Consider the following 8,507-nt stretch of genomic DNA (forward strand, 5'->3'; position numbering starts at 1 on the left):
AGAGTTTCAAGTAACCTAAAAATGATGCTGTAAGTAATGTAGTAAGAGTTGCTACGAACCTCAAAATAATGCTACAGTGATGTCGTAAGAATTGCTAATCATCTAAAAATGATGCGAAAGTGATGTCGTAAGAATTGTTAATGAACTCAAAATGATGGTAACAGTAATGGAGTGATAATTGCTCATAAACTAAAAGTGATGCTGACAGTAATGTAGTAAGAGTTGCTACGAACCTTAAAATAATGCAACAATAATGTAGTAAGAGTTGCTACGAACCTCAAAATAATGTGACAGTGATGTCAGAAGAATTGCTAATGATCTCAAAATGATTCGACAGTGATTTAGTAAGAATCGCTAATGATCTCAAAATGATGCTAACAGTAATGGAGTGAAAGTTTCGAATAACCTCAAAGTGATGCTGACAGTCATGTAGTAAGAGTTGCAACGAACCTCAAAATAATGTGACAGTAATGTAGTAAAAGTTGCTACGAACCTTTAAATATTGCGACAGTGATGTCGGAAGAATTGCTAATGAAATAAAGATGATGCTAACAGTAATGGAGTGAAACTTTCGAATAACCTCAAAGTGATGCTGACAGTCATGTAGTAAGTGTTGCTACGAACCTCAAAATAATGCGACAGTAATGTAGTAAAAGTTGCTACGAACCTCAAAATATTGCGACAGTGATGTCGGAAGAACTGCTTATGATCTCAAAATGATGCGACAGTGATGTAGTAAGAATTGCTAATGAACTCAAAATGATGCTAACAGTAATGGGGTGAAACTTTCAAATAACCTCAAAGTGATGCTGACAGTCATGTAGTAAGTGTTGCTACGAACCTCAAAATAATGCGACAGTAATGTAGTAAAAGTTGCTACAAACCTCAAAATACTGCGACAGTGATGTCGGAAGAATTGCGAATGAACTCAAGATGATGCTCACAGTAATGTACTGATAGTTGCTAATCAACTCAGTGATGCTTACAGTAATGTAGTAAGACTTTCGAACAACCTCAAAGTGATGCTGACAGTCATTTAGTAAGAGTTGCTAATGAACTCAATTTAATGCTACAGTGAAGTCGTGAGAATTGCTCAACAACTCAAAATGATGCTTACAGTAATGTAGTGATAGTTGCTAATAAACTCAAAGTGATGCTGACAGTAATGTAGTAAGAGTTGCTACGAACCTTAAAATAATGAAACAATAATGTAGTAAGAGTTCCTGCGAACCTTTAAATATTGCGACAGTGATGTCGGAAGAATTGCTCATGAACTCAAGATGATGCTAACAGTAATGGAGTGAAATTTTCGAATAACCTCAAAGTGATGCTGACAGTCATGTAGTAAGTGTTGCTACGAACCTCAAAAAAATGCGACAGTAATGTAGTAAAAGTTGCTACGAACCTCAAAATATTGCGAAAGTGATGTCGGAAGAATTGCTAAAGAACTCAAAATGATGCTAACAGTAATGGAGTGAAACTTTCGAATAACCTCAAAGTGATGCTGACAGTCATGTAGTAAGTGTTGCAACGAACCTCAAAATAATGCGACAGTAATGTAGTAAAAGTTGCTTCGAACCTCAAAACATTTCGACAGTGATGTCGGAAGAATTGCTAATGAACACAAAATGATGCTAACTGTAATGTAGTGATAGTTGCTAATCAACTCAGTGATGCTTGCAGTAATGTAGTAAGTGTTTCGAACAACCTCAAAGTGATGCTGACAGTCATGTAGCAAGAGTTGCTACGAACCTCAAAATAATGCGACAGTGATGTCGGAAGAATTGCTAATGATCTCAAAATGATGCGACAGTGATGTAATCAGAATTGCTAATGAATTCAAAATGATGCTAACAGTAATGGAGTGAATGTTTTGAATAACCTCAAAGTGATGCTGACAGTCATGTACTATGAGTTGCTACGAAACTCAATATAATGCGACAGTAATGTAGTAAAAGTTGCTACAAACCTCAAAATATTGCGACAGTGATGTCGGAAGAATTGCTAATGAACTAAAGATGATGCTAACAGTAATGGAGTGAAACTTTCGAATAACCTCAAAGTGATGCTGACAGTCATGTAGTAAGAGTTGCTACGAACCTCAAAATAATGCGACAGTAATGTAGTAAATTTTGCTACGAACCTCAAAATATTGCGACAGTAATGTCGGAAGAATTGCTCATGAACTCAAGATGATGCTAACAGTAATGTAGTGATAGTTGCTAAGAAACTCAGTGATGCTTACAGTAATGTAGTAAGAGTTTCCAACAACCTCAAAGTGATGCTGACAGTCATTTAGTAAGAGTTGCTAATGAACTCAATTTAATGCTACAGTGATGTCGTGAGAATTGCTCAACAACTCAAAATGATGCTAACAGTAATGTAGTGATAGTTGCTAATAAACTCAAAGTGATGCTGACAGTAATGTAGTCAGAGTTGCTACGAACCTTAAAATAATGCAACAATAATGTAGTAAGAGTTGCTACGAACCTCAATATAATGCGACAGTAATGTAGTACAAGTTGCTACGAACCTCAAAATAATGCGACAGTGATGTCAGAAGAATTGCTAATGAACTCAAAATGATGCTAACAGTAATGTAGTGATAGTTGCTAATCAACTCAGTGATGCTTACAGTAATGTACTAAGTGTTTCGAACAACCTCAAAGTGATGTTGACAGTCATGCAGTAAGAGTTGCTACGAACCTCAATATAATGCGACAGTGATGTCAGAAGAATTGCTAAAGATCTGAAAATGATGCGACAGTGATGTAGTAAGAATTGCTAATGAACTCAAAATGATGCTAACAGTAATGGAGTGAATGTTTCGAATAACCTCAAAGTGATGCTGACAGTCATGTAGTAAGAGTTTCTACGAACCTCAAAATAATGCGACAGCGATGTCGGAAGAATTGCTAATGATCTCAAAATGATGCGACAGTGATGTAGTAAGAATTGCTAATGAACTCAAAATGATGCAAACAGTAATGGAGTGAAAGTTTTGAATAACCTCAAAGTGATGCTGACAGTAATGTAGTAAGAGTTGCTACTAACCTCAAAATAATGCTAAAGTTATGTCGTAAGAATTGCTATTAAACTCAAAATGATGCTCATAGCAATGTAGAAATAGATGCTAATAAACTCAGTGATGCTTACAGTAATGTACTAAGTGTTTCGAACAACCTCAAAGTGATGCTGACAGTCATGTAGTAACAGTTGCTATGAACCTCCAAATAATGCAACAGTGATGTTGGAAGAATTGCTAATGATCTTAAAATGATGCAACAGTGACGTAGTCATGTAGTAAGCATTGTAATGAACTCAAAATGATGCTGACGTAATGGAGGAAGAGTTGAAAATAACCTAAAAATAATGCTACAGTGATGTCGTAAGAATTGGTATGAAACTCAAAATGATGGGAACAGTAATGTAGTGATAGTTGCTAATAAACTCAGTGATGCTTACAGTAATGGAGTGAAAGTTTTGAACAACCTCAAAGTGATGCTGACAATCATGTGGTCAGAGTTTCGAGTAAACTAAAAATGATGCTGAAAGTAATGTAGTAAGAGTTGCTACGAACCTCAAAATAATGCGACAGTGATGTCGTAAGAATTGCTAATCATCTAAAAATGATGCGACAGTGATGTCGTAAGAATTGTTAATGAACTCAAAATGATGGTAACAGTAATGGAGTGAAAGTTGCTAATAAACTCAAAGTGATGCTGAAAGTAATGTAGTAAGTGTTTCGAACAACCTCAAAGTGATGCTGACAGTCATGTACTAAGAGTTGCTACGAACCTCAAAATATTGCGACAGTGATGTCGGAGGAATTGCGAATGAACTCAAAAGGATGCTAACAGTAATGTAGTGATAGTTGCTAATAAACTCAAAGTGATGCTGACAGTAATGTGGTAAGAGTTGCTACGAACCTTTAAATAATGCAACGGTAATGTCGTAAAAGTTGCTACAAACATCAAAATAATGCGACAGTGATGTCAGAAGAATCGGTAATGATCTCAAACTGAAGGGAGAGTGATGTCGTAAGAATTGCTAATGAACTCAAAATAATGCTAAAAGTAATGTAGTGATAGTTGCTAATCAACTCAGTGATGCTTACAGTAATGTAGTAAGTGTTTCGAACAACCTCAAAGTGATGCTGATAGTCATGTAGTAGGAGTTCCTACGAACCTCAAAATAATGCGAAAGTGATGTCAGAAGAATTGCTAAAGATCTCAAAATGATGCGACAGTGATTTAGGAAGAATTGCTAATGAACTCAAAATGATGCTAACAGTAATGTAGTAAGTGTTTCGAACAACCTCAAAGTGATGGTGATAGTCATGTAGTAAGGGTTGCTACGAACCTCAAAATAATGCCACAGTGATGTCAGAAAAATTGCAAAAGATCTCAAAATGATGCGACAGTGATGTAGTAAGAATTGCTACTGAACTCAAAATGATGCTAACAGTAATGGAGTGAAAGTTTCAAATAACCTCAAAGTGATGCTGCCAGTCATGTGGTTTGAGTTGCGAGTAAATTAAAAATGATGCTGACAGTCATGTCGTAAGAATTGCTATTGAACTCAAAACGATGCTAATAGTAACGTAATGATAGTTGCTAATGAACTCAGTGATGCTTACAGTAATGTAGTAAGTGTTTGGAACAACCTCAAAGTGATAATGACAGTCATGTAGTAAGAGTTGCTCCTAACCTCAAAATGATGCTAACCGTAATGTAGTGATAGTTGCTAATGAACTCAAAGTGATGCTGACAGTAATGTAGGATGAGTTGCTACGAACCTCAAAATAATGCGATAGTGATGTCAGAAGAATTGCTAAAGATCTCAAAATGATGCGACCGTGATGTAGTAAGAATTGCGAATGAAGTCAAAATGATGCTAACAGTAATGGAGTGAAAGTTGCTAATAAATTCAAAGTGATGCTCACAGTAATATACTAAGAGTTGTTACGAACCTCAAAATAATGCGACAGTCATGTCGGAAGAATTGCTATTGAACTCAAAACGATGCTAACAGTCATGTAGTGATAGTTGCTAATAAAGTCAAAATGATGCTGACAGAAATGTAGTAAGTGTTTCGAAAAACCTCAAAGTGATTATGACAGTCATGTAGTAAGGGTTGCTACGAACCTTAAAATAATGCAACAGTAAAGTAGTAAGAGTTGCTTCGAACCTCAAAATTATGCGACAGTGATGTCAAAAGAATTGTAAATGATCTTAAACTGATGGGACAGTGATGTCGTAAGAATTGCTAATGAACTCAAAATGATGCTAACAGTAATGTAGTGATATTTGCTATAAACACAGTGATGCTAACAGTAATGTAGTGAGAGTTGCTACGAACCTTTAAATAATGCAACAGTAATGTAGTAAGAGTTGCTACGAACCTCAAAATAATGCGACAGTGATGTCAGAAGAATTGCTAAAGATGTCAAAATGATGCGACAGTGATTTAGTAAGAATTGCTAATGAACTCAAAATGATGCTAACAGTAATGGAGTGAACGTTTCGAATAACCTCAAAGTGATGCTGACAGTTATGTAGTAAGAGTTGCTACGAACCTCAAAATAATGCGACAGTGATGTCAGAAGAATTGCTAATGATCTCAAAATGATGTGACAGTGATGTCGCAAGAATTGCTAATGAACTCAAAATGATGCGAACAGAAATGGAGTGAACGTTTCGAATAACCTCAAAGTGATGCTGAAAGTCATGTACTAAGAGTTGCTACGAACCTCAAAATAATGCGACAGTAATGTATTAAAAGTTGCTACGGACCTCAAAATATTTCGACAGTGATGTCGGAAGAATTGCTAATAAACTCAAAATGATGCTAACAGTAATGTAGTGAGAGTTGCTACGAACCTTTAAATAATGCAAAAATAATGTAGTAAGAGTTGCTACGAACATCAAAATAATGCGAAAGTGATGTCGGAAGAATTGCTAATGATCTCAAAATGATGCGACACTGATGTAGTAAGAATTGCTAATGAACTCAAAATGATGCTAACAACAAAGGAGTGAAAGTTTCGAATAACCTCAAAGTGCTGCTGACAGTCATGTAGTAAGAGTTGCTACGAACCTCAATTTAATGCTACAGTGATGTGGTGAGAGTTGATAGTAATTTCAAAATCACGCTGAAGTGATGTAATGAGAGTTGCTACTAACCTAAGAAATTATGCTGACAGTGTTGTGGTGAGAGTTGATAGTAATTTCAAAATCATGCTAAAGCGATGTCATAAGAGTTGCTTCTAACCAAACAAATGATGCTACAGTGATGTGGTGAAAGTTGCTACGAACCTAAAACTGATACTTCCAGTAATGTCGTGAGATTTGCTACAAACCTCAAAATGATGCTGCAGTGATGTCATGGGAGTTGCTACTAACCTAAGAAATGATGCTCCAGTGATGTGGTGAGAGTTGATAGTAATTTCAAAATCACGCTAAAGTGATGTCGTGAGAGTTGCTACGATCCTCAAAATGATGGTACAGTGATGTAATGACAGTTGCTAGGAATCTCAAAATGATGCTCCAGTAATGTCGTGAGAGTTGCGACTATCCTCAAAATGATGCGACAGTGATGTAATGAGAGTTGCTACAAATGTCCAAATGATGCTTAAGTGATGTAATGAGAGTGGCTACAAACCTAAGAAATGATGCTACAGTGATGTGGTGAGAGTTGCTACGATCCTCAAAATGATGCTACAGTGATGTTATGACAGTTGCTACTAACCTAAGAAATTATACTGACAGTGTTGTGGTGAGAGTTGATAGTAATTTCAAAATAAAGCGAAAGTGGTGTAATGACAGTTGATACTTCCCTAAGAAATGATGCTACAATGATGTAGTGAGGTTTGCTACGAACCGCAAAATGATGCTACAGTGATGCAATGAGAGTTGCTACGAATCTCAAAATGATGCGAGAGTGATGTAATGAGATTTGCTACAAACCTAAGAAATGATGCTACAGTAATGTCGTGAGAGTTGCGACTATCCTCAAAATGATGCGACAATGATGTATTGAGAGTTGCTACGATCCTCAAAATGATGCTACAGTGATGTAGTGAGGTTTGCTACGAACCGCAAAATGATGCTACAGTGATGTAATGAGAGTTGCTACGAATCTCAAAATGATGCTAGAGTGATGTAACGAGATTTGCTACAAACCTAAGAAATGATGCTAACGTAATGTCGTGAGAGTTGCGACTATCCTCAAAATGATGCGACAATGATGTATTGAGAGTTGCTACGATCCTCAAAATGATGCTACAGTGATGTGGTGAGAGTTGCTACGATCCTCAAAATGATGCTACAGTGATGTTATGACAGTTGCTACTAACCTAAGAAATTATACTGACAGTGTTGTGGTGAGAGTTGATAGTAATTTCAAAATCATGCTAAAGTGATGTCATGAGAGTTGCTTCTAACCGAAGAAATGATGCTACAGTGATATAGGCAGAGTTGGTACGATGCTCAAACTGATGCTTTCAGTCATGTAGTGAGAGTTGCTACAAACCTCAAAATGATGCTACAGTGATGTCATGGGAGATGCTACTAACCTAAGAAATGATGCTACAGTGATGTAGTGAGAGTTGCTACGAACCGCAAAATGATGCTACAGTGATGTGGTGAGAGTTGCTACTAACCTAAGAAATGATGCGACAGTGATGTAGTGAGAGTTGTGACTAATCTCAAAATGATGGTACAGTGATGTAGTGAGAGTTGCTACGATGCTCAAAATGATGCTTACAGTAATGTTGTGAGAGTTGCTTAAAACCTCAAAATAATGCTACAGTCATGTCGTGAGAGTTGCGACTATCCTCAAAATGATGTTAAGTGATGTAATGAGAGTTGCGACAAACCTAAGAAGTGATGCTACAGTGATGTGGTGAGAGTTGATACTAATTTCAAAATAATGCTAAAGTGGTGTAGTGAGAGTTGCTACGAACCGCAAAGTGATGTTACAGTGATGAAATGAGAGTTGCTACTTACTTAAGAAATGATGCTACAGTGATGTGGTGAGAGTTGCTACGAACCTCAAAATGATGGTACAGTGATGTAATGACAGTTGCTAGGAATCTCAAAATGATGCTCCAGTAATGTCGTGAGAGTTGTGACTGTCCTCAAAATGATGCGACAGTGATGTAATGAGAGTTGCTACAAATGTCCAAATGATGCTTAAGTGATGTAATGAGAGTGGCTACAAACCTAAGAAATGATGCTACAGTGATGTAATGAGAGTTGCTACAAATGACCAAATGATGCTACAGTGATGTAATGAGAGTTGCTACAAACCTAAGAAATGATGCTACAGTGATGTGGTGAGAGTTGATCGTAATTTCAAAATCATGCTAAAGTGATGTAATGAGACTTGCTACTTAACTGAGAAATGATGCGACAGTGATGTGGTGAGAGTTGCTACGAACCTCAAAATGATGCGACAGTGATGTAGTGAGAGTTGCTACGATCCTCAAAATGATGCGACAGTGA

This window comes from Aulostomus chinensis, chromosome 1 (assembly GCF_037954235.1).
Source record: "Aulostomus chinensis isolate RoL2024-O1b breed Wild chromosome 1, RoL_Achi_v1.0, whole genome shotgun sequence".
Lineage (NCBI taxonomy): Eukaryota > Metazoa > Chordata > Actinopteri > Syngnathiformes > Aulostomidae > Aulostomus > Aulostomus chinensis.